The sequence below is a fragment of the Artibeus jamaicensis genome, unplaced genomic scaffold (assembly GCF_021234435.1).
Source record: "Artibeus jamaicensis isolate MK-2021 breed Jamaican fruit bat unplaced genomic scaffold, CSHL_Jam_final contig_1015, whole genome shotgun sequence".
Lineage (NCBI taxonomy): Eukaryota > Metazoa > Chordata > Mammalia > Chiroptera > Phyllostomidae > Artibeus > Artibeus jamaicensis.
Genome location: NW_026521194.1, coordinates 11,554,060 through 11,566,336, shown reverse-complemented (window position 1 = coordinate 11,566,336; position 12,277 = coordinate 11,554,060).

The window sequence follows — 12,277 nt, the reverse complement described above, 5'->3', positions numbered from 1 at the left end:
TTCCTCTCAGATTGCTGGCCATCCAAATAAAGCGCCCATAAAGATTCAATCTCTGCCTCTGCTGATTGGATCTGCCCGGTGACAGGCAGCATGCATGCCTGCTTTTGTGGTTTCATTGAGAGTATTAACCTCCATCATTCTCAATTTCAGAATGATAGCTTTGGTTACAACAATACCTCTGCAGCTATGAGCTTCAGGACCTGGGAGATTTGATGGGGGGATGGTCAAGGGCTTGTCTAGCATATTTGACTTTGAGAGTGAATTTTGAAAAAAAATTCCCTTCTCTTTCTGACAAAATTATTTTTAATAATTATCATGAAATAACATGAATAGGAACCAGAAAAGCAATGAAAGCAATGAAAATTTCTTTTATTAAATTTCATAGTCAACTTAATAAAATATTAAAAATTTAAAACATTTTTTAAATTGAATAAATATGTTCAACACAAAAAGGTAATAAATTGATACTGCTTAATGGTCTTAAATTCATTTATTTTTTCTTAAAAAAACAACATGTCTATATACTAATCTACAACAACATGAACAAAATAACAGTTCCTGCGTTCAAGTCTTACCCTCTGCAAATTTATCAATTATGGTTTCATCATAATAGATTTTTGCATATTTTAATTCTTTACAATTACAGCCAGATTGTTTAATCTATCTGCTCAGAGAACAGAACACATTTTATTAATTTTAACTCCAAAATATTTTTCTCACTCAAAACAACAATTATGTAATGCTTAGAAAAAACTCTTAAAAATAAAAAAATAATTTGCAGAGATTTACAAAAATCTCATTTCACAATAAATTCAGCTATCTCAATACTCACCATGTCTTTATTGTTCATGGGATTGATTCTAGCAGTTTCAAATGTCTGTGTAGTTGAATATTTTTGAATGAAGTAAAATAAAAATAAAATATAATTTTGAATAAATAAAAACTCAAAGTGGCTACATAGAATGACAGAATTGAACTAACAACTGCTGTTTCTTTATCTTTATGATTATAGTGATATTGTTGTTAATTTAAAACCTACCATTTAGCTCTGGCTAGAGCCAAAGAACCAGAGGGTTGCTGGTTCGATTCCCAGTCAGTGCACATGCCTGAGTTGTGGGCCAGGTCCCCAGCAGGAGATACGCTATAGGCAACCTCACATTGATGTTTCTCTCTTCCCTCCTTTCCTTTCTCTCTAACAATAAACAAATAAAAAATGTTATAAAGTAAAATTTAAAAAACCTACCATTTAAGCAAGAATCTATAGTTCCAGGGTAGATAGAAATTGAACCCATGCAAAAGGAAGAATTCTGAATTTTCTTAAACTTATAACCAGAGTACTCCAAATTTTCCTCCACTTATACCTAAGAATCCTGAAACATTAATTCAAAACAGCATATGGACCCCAATGTCCACAGGAGCACCATTTACAATAGCCAAGTGCTGGAAGCAATGTAGGTGCCCTTTAGTGAACGAATGGATCAAAAAAATGCAATACATCTATACAATGGAATACTACACAGCAGAAAAAAAGGAGTTCCTACCTTCTGCAAAAGCATGGATGGAACTGGAGAGCATTATGCTAAATGAAGTAAGTCAGGCAGTGACAGACAAATACCATGTGATCCCACCTATAAGTGGCACCTAATCAACAAAACAAACAAGCAAGCAAAATATAACCAAAGACATTGAAATAAAGAACAAACGGACAGTAACCAGAGGGGAGGTGGGAAGAAGATAATGGGAGAAAGGGAAAAGGTCCTCAAGGAACACATATAAAGGACCCATGGACAAAGACAAAAGGAGGTAGCATAAAAGGATAAAAGGCTAAAAGGATTTTAAGGATAAAAGGTGGGAGTGGGTGGGGCAGGGGAAAATGAAGACAACTGTATTCAAACAATAATAAAAAAGTGATTAAAAAATAAAATAAAATATTAAAAAAGAATACAATGTTCACTAAAGGATAAATAATTTTTTAAATTTCTAACTTGAAGTTTATATATTATTAAAACTCAATAGTAACAACATCAATTGTTTAGAACTTACATTGGCTAAAGATGTTTTGAGGTATTTTATCACTGGCCTTGTTTGGAATTGTTGGAGCTCAGTGGAAATAAAAAAAAACGTGTATTTTAATTGGTTCTATTATTGTTTTTCAAGTTCTCTGCAGACATTGTACCCTAACTTTTTCTGCCCTGGAATGGAAAGATTCTGCTGCCACCCTTTAAAGGTCGTGGGAAAGAAGTAGTCAGCAGAGGGAGGAGAAGAAATAAATGAGGGAAAGTATAATATAACCACAGACCTTCCCCATGAATTCCTACTCCACCTTCAAGGAGGTATTCGTGGAAGTGGTATTCCTACTACACTACCTGATGATTAAACCTCCGGGTCTGGTTTTCTACACATGCTAAGGCAGGCCATTGTTTTTATCTAAAGAGGGGCTCACTGAGGACGCATAAGTCACTAAACTCAGGTACCCCTCATATCATTTGGGGTCATTGTAGTCCCCTTTGCCTGCTTTCCTGCTCTGGGACCAGAGTTTCAGAAAGCTGTGGTCCTCAGCTGTTCCTGGTGTATCAGACTATCTTTAAAAACACTTTTTTGAGTCCAGGTATGTTTTTTTCTCCCTTTTACATGTCATCTACCATTACTGTTTTCGGTACAGGCAGGTCCAGCCGAGCTTGGCCTGAGAGCCACTTCTCTGTTTTCCCGTGGCATCGGTCATACACATGCACGTTGTGAGATCACTTAAAACTCTAAAACCACTTTAATCTTCTGTAATGTTTTAAGTTTTAAGGGAGATTGTAAAAACATATTAATTCATTAACTTAAAAATTACTTAAATATTAATGGAATAAAACAATGAGAATGATGAGTGAAAGTATTTTACAAATACCTGATGCTTTATGCATTTTAGTTTTTAACATAGGAAAATAATTTTACCTTTATTAAACCTTAAGGTAACGGGGGGGGAGGTCTGGCCAGATTGCTGTGGGGTTGGGGGCACCCTGATCTGGGGCAAGAGGCTAACTTCTCAGGAGAAGGTAGGGGTTGCAGAAAACCCCAAGGCAGTGGGTTGAAGCAGCAGCCTGCGAAAAGAGTTTGCCTTCCTCGGAGAAGGAGACCCCTGAGAGCGTTGGGAACTACCTAAAGCAGCCTGGGATTGAAACTGGAGCTGGGGCGTGACTCCACACCCCTGAGGCAAGAGCAAATAAGCTATGGAATGTGCCAGTGTGCATCGCCCTGGCAACGGGCCAGCGTGGCATGACACAGCCAGAGGCAGTGTGCACAGAGCCTGTGAGGGATTGAAAAGGTCAAAACACAAGAGGAACAACGTGACACCCCACCCCTGGCAGAGTCACGGTGCCCCTGAACGGCTAGAAAACCTTCTACCCACTTCCAGATCCTGGCAGTGGGAAGAAGGGCAGAGACGCAGTGTGCTGGGTTATGTTGAACATTGACCCAAATTGGACGGGAATTTGAACACCTCTACAGCACATAGGGGGGAAGATTTAAGATGGAGGGTGTGCAGAAGCCCTTCTCTTTTTGCAAAACCCTCAGTTGCACAGTCAGGAACCAGCCAGTGGAGGCTGAGTTCTGTCCGTAGGACGTGTACCTGGCCAGCGAAGGGCGCACAGGACGCCAGGCCCCGCCCGCAGCTCTGGTGTTCACCCTGCTTCTGCAGTCTCGAACGGGCTGGGGCGGCACACACACCTTGCCAGCAGCGGTCTCGGGCAGGACGCTGGCCCTGGACTGTTCCCATTCTCTCGCCCTGAGAGCAGTGCACAGATGCATGAGCCGGAACATTGGTTGGCCCCTGAAAGCACAAGCAGCCCTGGACACTAGGGCCCAGCGGAGAGAGAGAGTATGGTGCTGGAAAGATGAGGCCTGTCCTTGGACTACAGATAAGAATGGAGGGGACTTTCTGGGCATGGATTTGGATTTCAGTCCTTTTGTGAACAAGGGGATTTTTGTGTGTTGCAGAAGAGGATGGCTTGAAGCAGGGGGATCCCCCACTCCCTCAGTTTGAGCTTGTTAATCAAAATCTTTTTCTCTCCCCCCTAACTCTGTGTTATGCTTGTGTATGGCGGCTGGCAGCCAAATCCCATTTCACCCTGTAACATTAACACATCTACTGATGTAAGATTATTTAATGGAACTCTAAAAAAATTAAAAATAGTATTATATTGTGCTTCTTGCTTTTATTAAAAGATATTTATATTTTAAAAATTGAAAAAATATTCACCAAGTTTATGTTGCTCAAATGTCATAACAACCATTTACTTTTTCAGTGGTAAAATCTACAGAGATAGAGGTATACTTCTGTTGCCACTCATCTGAAAGTAATCAGTTTACTAAAAAACCAAAACAAAACATTTTTCGGGCGGTAGTTCTTGCTCACCGAACTAAAACATAAAGCCTAATGTCTTAATTGGATTGTTAGGTAGGATTTAAATGATTCCCATAGGATTCTGAGACAAAGCCTCCTTCAAGAACAGCTCAACATGCCTCATATTCTGTGCCATATTTTAAGAAAACAAGAAAGAATAGAGCAACTACTACAAAAGCAGATGGGACAACTACTTTAGAAGCTGCTCCGGTACCTGTAAGTGCCGTGGGCCACCTGGCTAGGAAAGCCAAGGAGTGCCAACACGACGGTCTTGTTGGGAAGAGCTTCTCCGGGGAAGTGACTCTTAAGCAGGCTCAGCTGTTTTTCCTTTTGCATGTGGCAATTGAGTGAATAGCCATCTTCTAAAAAGCTGCATTGATTTTTAAACATAAGCTTAAGATGAAAAAGGCTAGGGTATGACTTGAGTTTTACATCATTTAAAACCATTATTTAATATTTCAAAGGCTCCTTTCCAATTCTAATTTAATGCAATAACTATAATAAAAGTTTTCAAGGAATTTTAGTAACTGGGATATATATATATATATATATATATATAGAGAGAGAGAGAGAGAGAGAGAGATACACATTCACATATATATGCAATGCATTTTATAATTCTGTCCATGCAACCAAAGACTAATAAAATTTGAAAAGACTCCTCAGAGTTACGTATTGTTCTTGAAAATTTTCAGTGAGATATCAATTATTTATAGCAGATAGTATTCTCTAAGCTGACCTACTGAATCAGAATCTCCAGGGAAGGGCCCAGGAAGCTGTATTGCCATTAAACAAAGGGCCCTAATTGATTCTTATTATTAGGGAACATTGCTCTGAGTTAAGCATTACAATCAATAAATAACAACACAAAAATCACTAACTACATTTGAAATGCTGTATCTTGAATAGAAAGTGCTTATATTATCATGTCTGAGGAAATAAGGATCCATCAAAAGGAAGCTAGTTGGCCACAGAAGCATTGAAAAGAGCTTCTGAGAGACAAAGAATAGATGGCAGAGCTCAGGGCCCACTCAGGTCTGTGAAGGAAACAAGTCTTTAGAGTCAAGGATGAGCCTTTGGAAGGCGTATGCTACTATGAAGATGGATGCTTCGGGCTCAAGAAGCCTGGTGGCATTAAATGCTGGAATCATATAATTAACTCAACCTGCCCCGAGTCTCTGCTCAGCAAGCAGCCTTCTGATTAAAGCTCGGCTTCCCATGCAGTGTGCTTGTGGGGACAGAAAATACATTGGCTGGGGTGCAGAAATGTGCAATTAGGGTTTTCGTTGTAAATTAGTGATCTGGCCCTCAGATTTTACCCATCACTATGCTGGGCTTTCGGGTGAGTCCACCCATGGGAGGGACTGTGTCTGTGTGCTGCTCAGGCACGATTCTGAGCCTGCGGAGCTGAGGTGCAGTGGAAGGTAATGTCTGCCCCTCTGAGGAAAACACCTGCCCGGCCTTTGACCTTTTCTCTTCTGATTATGACACCTCTCACTGTAGCCCAAGGCATTTATCTGTTGAGGTTGGGGGGGATTATAAGGAAGGAAATTTAGAGGATTTGAAACATTTCAGAAAGGATGTGGAAGGAATGACCCAGGTAACAAAACCCAGTTTACGGCAAACAAAAGAATGAAGCAGGACTGTAACATGAAGGACAGGGCATTATTTTAGGAATGAATTTGCTAAATTTCTCTGACTTTTCTTCCCTCCATCTCATTTTGTAGATTAATACGTTAGACCGGGAAATGGGGAATAAGTGTAAGGTCACAGAGTTTTCTTATAATATAAAAAATATATACTTTCAGTCTTACTATTTGTTGTTCCTTGTAGAAGGGGGATCTGATGTAGAGAAGGCTTGCTGGCTTTTTGTTCTGGGAAATTAAAGACAAGGGAGACAGGAGGTAAGAGAAGTGAAGAACGAATTTAGGGCTAATTTTCTACACTCTGTGCTTTGAAACGAGAGTGTGCGTGTCTCTGTGTGTTCAGTCTTCAGTAACTGAGTTTAATGTGGAAGGTGAGCTACTGTATGTTACTCTGGGACCTGCCACGTCAAAGTAAACTAGACTGCAAGGGATGGTTCAATAAAAAGACACTGGGTCTTGGCTTGGCACCTACTACTGAGTCTGGCACGGGAACTGACTTGAGGGCAGTGTTCCTACAGGACTAGGTGACCTCCGAGTGAAGGGTGACCTGCGGTCCCTGAGGGAGAAATGGAACATGTAACAAACATACAGGAAGCACTACCAGATTCTGACCAAGCCATGGAAGACCAAATCACAAACCAGGTAAGTCCAGGCTTCAGTCATTAATCCTAACAAGGAAAATAGTATCCAGGGAACAGGGAATATTAACCACCCTGGACACTGTCAGAGGCCCTTGGAACTACCCCTGGGAACCTTGATTCTTTCCTGCTCCCATAGAATATACAAACTCTCCTGATAACTAGCAATTCTCCAACTTCTGCCTGTCTCTCTGCTCCCCTTTCCCTTACTCTTTGAAGAAGTCAATTATGTACTTCCTCTCCACTTCTCCTTCTATTTTTTTTTTAACTGAACTCATTCCTAAGCCTCCTTTCCTATCATTCCACAGAAACTTCACTTGTCCTGGTCACCCATGAACATGTCAAATCCAATGGTCAATTTTCAGTTTTTATTTTGATTTGCCCAAGCAGCTGTCTAGACAAGGTTGGTCACTCCCTCATTTTCGGAAACACTTTTCCCGCTTGGCTTCCATGTTACACATTGTTTCTGGATGTTCCTTTTCTACTTGAAAAATAGTGTAATTCCCCCGTTAGACAGTTTCTCTGCTTTGGGCGTGCTCATCTGGCAGAATAATCCCATCCAGATTTGCGGCTTGAATTTCCATCTATATGCCAATGACCTCCACAGTTTTTTCTCCAGTATGAACATGTTTCTGAACTCCAGATGTATTGATCTATTGGATCACTCAATATTTCTTCTAGAATGTCTAACAAGCATCTTAAACTTGATGTACCATAAACCCAGCTCTTAATTTTTTTCTCCTACAGCCGCCTCGGCCTCTCCACTTTCAACGTACTTCAATAAACGACAACTCTGTTTGTTCTATTGCTCAGATCAAAACCTTTGAATTCATTCCTGTCTCCCTTTTCTTCTTGCATATTCCTCACTAAACAAGTCCTGTCATTTTTTGCCTCCACAATACACGTTGATCTGACTCTTTCTCACCATCTCTGCTATCACCTTATTCTGCTGCACGGTATCCTAGGTTGCCTTGACTTCCACTTGGCCTCACTGTAGTTTGTTCTCCAAAGCTTTCAGAGTGGTCCTTCAGGCTTGGCTGGATCCTGTGGTTAAAAAAAACAAAGCTCATCAGAACTTGGTTTACTGCTCCATTTGTCAGTTCTGCTTATCTCTACTTGACTTTATCTGGTATGCAAGCTCTTTGTAATATTACAGACATGAAGGCAACTGGGAGCCCTAGACTCATCTCCGCTCAGTGCAGCAATCACCAAAAGAGGAAATAGCTTTCCCAAAATCTAAATATTAATAAACGGTGGTTGCTAACTTTGCTGGAGTCACATGTCAATCACTAACCTTATTGTGGAGTCCCGTGACTAACCTAATTGCTGGGACAGAGTGGGGCCACCATCGTTGATGGCTTCATTGAGACAACCTTGAACAGGAGCAAGAAAGCCACAGAAATCATAAAATAATTTAGGGCAAGCAAATAATATAGCTAGCTATTATAATTTAATACATTGTGTTCGTTGCAGTGAGTTATTTAATTCCTTTGATTCTATTTCTCTATCTAGGGACAATAACACTTCACAGGGCTGTTCCTGTGAGAGTCACATGGTTTTGTACATATAAAGTTGCTTTGTAAAGAATGTAACTATAAACTTTGTAATATAAATGTTAGCTATTATTAAATTGAGATTGGTCTGCCAGCACCCGATGATGATATGGAGGATGACCTTCTGTGACTTATAACAATGGCATAGGTGTAAACAAACGTCAACCAGAGGGATAACACATTTTGTAGAGAGAGATGAGGAAAAATCATTTTGAAGATCAGGTGAATAGGATTGCTATTTACTTACTCCACTGAGTAATGAGTAGAGGTACATACTTTGAGAAGAAATACTTCCGAGAAAAATGTTCTTAAACAAGGCAGCAATCAAGGTGTGGGCCGGGGTTAGTTCTGTCAACCATATGCTCAGCTGGGGAAGAATCTATTTCCAAACTCAGGTGATTGCTGGCAGCGTTCAGTGCCTTGCAGGTGGTCAGACTGAGGGGCTCCGTGTCTTGCTGGCTGTCAGCTGGAGGCCGTCTTTGTTCCTTACATTTGTTGGCCAGAGGCGCCTGCAGTCCCTTGCCAGTGGGCCTCCCCAACGTGACCTCCTGGGGAAGTTCCACTCTTGCATAAAGTAATCTCCGCCTGACCCATAAGCCATTGGTCAGAAGCAAGCCACAGGCTCCACCCACACTTAAATGAGGCAATTAATCACTCAAGAACATGAGAACAGGGAGCGAGGATAACTGGGAGGCATCTTGGTGTGTTCGCTACACTCTGACAGCCTGTCTCTCTCCTTAGTCAGATTTGCAAAAGAATATTTAACAAAAAACACAAGCCAGAATGCTAACTCTCCATAATGCACTTGACACTCAGAAATCAGGTTACAGATTCCCCGTTCACAGAGGGAGCTGAGAATGCTAAACAGGTCGCATTTGTCAAGAAAGGTTGTAAGCTCTCTGTTTAATAAGGATAAATGATTTATTCTTTAATTTTATTATCAAGGAAAGATTTGGGGAGAACTCTGTATTTTGAGAAAAATGGGAAAGTATTCTTAATGCTCTACCTAAGACGGGACGAGATACCTTCTTAAAGCAGATTAATGTAAAAGGAAAATTTCCTGAGTTTGTTCGTGCTTCTTAGTATGCATCTCAGCGAAGGACCAGATAGAAAGTGTCAGTATGTGTTGCTTGTAATTTGTAGTCCAATAATATGTACCGAATAAATATCTTCATTTAGTAACTGAATTGCTTTAACAAAGGAAAGGAAAACTTCTCTGGTAGTACTAAACATGACTCTGCTCAGTTGCCAAGGGTGGCAGTTTAAGTAGGGGCTTTTCTCTTTCACTAGAAACTTCTCAATGGACCCCATGTAACAAAAACTGAGCATTTGTTTTGAGGTATTGAAAGAGCCACTTCAGATATGATTTGTTTAGGAGGGAGACCATTTCATAGAGCTGGCTCCCTTACACTGGGAGTCTGTGCTCCCATGGGAATGGAATAACAAAACATAAAAATGGAAATAGATATAAAAGGACGGAGGAGTCAAATAACAAAATTATGTCCTATTAAAAACAATAGCAACAACAAAATCCCCAGTAAGTGCTAAGTAAACCCTTTTGCGTTAAAATGCACGTGAATGATTAGTAAATACATGTGTAGCTGACATGGTTGGGGTTCTCAGTGAGAAATATCACATTGAATGGGTGGAAGGAAAGGCTTTCCCGTGGAAGAGGATGGGCAGGGACAGCCTCCTCACGTGCCCGAGACCCGTGCTGCAGCGGCAATGGAGTAGCAGTAACCGGAGCCACCGGGGCCAGCAGTCGTCTTACTGGGTCAACCCGACATACACACAGCTCGTGAAGCTCATGTCTAAGTTGTTAGTGAATGTACGGATCCAAGTCAACATATTCGAGTGCTTTTTCAGGGGAGGAGGGGGTTCTTGGAGTCAAGTTTACTTTTTTGTTGTTTGATTCTGGGCAAGATAATGACCTTTTCCAACCTTCGGTCTCCTTGTCAATTAAAAAAAAAGGCTCATAAGTTGAAAGTATGTTGTGAAAATTAAGGAAGAATATAAAAAGTGTGGCGCATTGGACTCAGTGTCTCACATATAACCAATTGTCGGTAGGTGCTGGCTGGGGTTGTCTTAACTATATATCTTACTTTAGCGTTCTTTTTAAACAGTGTAATAGGAGTGACTAAGCATAAATAACTCTATCTGAGTGAAAGTATTTGATTTTAAGTGATATTTTCATTTTAATACACTTGGGCAGATGACTTATTAGGTAAAACTGTTAATAAAATAATAGCATGCCCCATGCTTGACATTTTAATGAAGTATGCTTTATGCAGAGTCAACATTTTCATTTAATTAATTTCTCTGGCAGTTACTTTAAATTTTCATAGCAAGCCGCCTCAAACTAAAATAAACATAACTGCAAAAAAGGGAAAGCAAAAAATCACGAAAGTATTTGTAAATTGAAATAGACTTGTTTGGTCCTTCAAAGCCTTATTGAGCACCAATATGTTGGTAGCCTGTTGAATATGGGAGTGGCGATGATGAAGAAAACTGCTCGTCAGGAACTTAGAGTGTAAAGGGAAGAGAGAGACATGCAGAGATGAGTTACAATGGAGGTGCCTCTGCAGAGCATGCACACAATGCCTTTCTAACAGAGGACAGAACAACTAATGCTGCCAGAGGCTCTCTGGGAAGGTTTCTCTAAAGAGACTATGTGATCGCAGACCTACAGGAGGAAGAGAGGTGGGGGCACTGAGGGCTGGATTATGAAACTCTTTGAGGATCAGTGGAGGAGCTCACATTTAATCCTACAGTTTATGGAAAACCAGTCTGGGTTTACAAGCAAGGGCGTGACAGACCAGCTTTGCAACAAATGACGCTAAAGGAAACATTCCCTTCTGGTTTGCTGTCATTGTATTTAAGTACTTCGGTTGAGAAGCTTACCCACATGAAGCCAGCAGGCTCGTAGGGTCCCACGGGGGTGAGAGGACAGAAGCCTGCCCCATGTCCCCACCCCGCCATCTCTCACAGAGAACACTGAAGGGATACGGGTCCAGTTGTTTTCCATGTATGTTCCTTACTTATATGTAAAAATGTACCATGAAATTCTTATATATCATACATTCTACAGGCAAAAAGACCAAGAAGAAAGCACTAGAATTCTGATTTCAAAAAAGATACCCAAAATCCTCCCATCTAGATCAAATCACAGTAATTTCTGTATCATGGAATCAAGCATTGTCTCTCCTTTTTCTTCTCCGTGAATAAACTACCTCCTGAAAAACTTCACTGCATTTCAGAGACTTACCCAGAATGCAGATGCTTGGTTTTCATGCCTGTATGCCAGCCTCTCTTTCATTTCTCTTTTATTTGTTTATTCATCCATTTAACCAACAAATATTAACTGAGTGCCACAAATATTTATTGTGCGTGTAGGTACTGGTGGGAACAGGAGGAAGATAAAATAGACCTTCTGTATTCATAGAGCTTCATGTCCAGGGAGGGAGAGAAATACTAAATACATACTCAAACAAAAATGGAATTACTATTGTCCCAAGGCAACCGGGGCCTCCTTGCCTGCTGAGAGGCAGATAAGATGGACTGAAACATCCAGACCCGGGTTCTTTGGGATCAAAAGCTCCATTACGCATGCATCTGGGAACCTCCCCCTTCTCTGTGCTGAAACAGTTGTTTAGCACTCCTTTCAGAGAAGACATTAACACATCCCCTGCTCAGTTTCCACTAGGTGCTCGTTCATATACAACCTTTGTAAATGTGGCTGACTTTAACGAAGATTTATGGGTAATGAGCACAGTCCACAGCATGGCTGCACAACACATGAAAGTGAAGACACATTTGGATATTTGGGGGTTAGAAATCCATTCAACCCCTCCACTTCCTCACTGGACTTTTTTCTCTCTCCAGTACTCAGCCTTCCATCACCTCGCTGGTTCCTCCTTCCTCCCCTTCTTTTCTCTCCTTTCCCTTTGCTTTCCACCCTATCATTGCTCAGAAGTCAGCAACCAACCAATGGCTGCAATAATGAACACAATGAAAAATAAACAAATCCCATCCCTTTATTCTTTCATGGAAGCC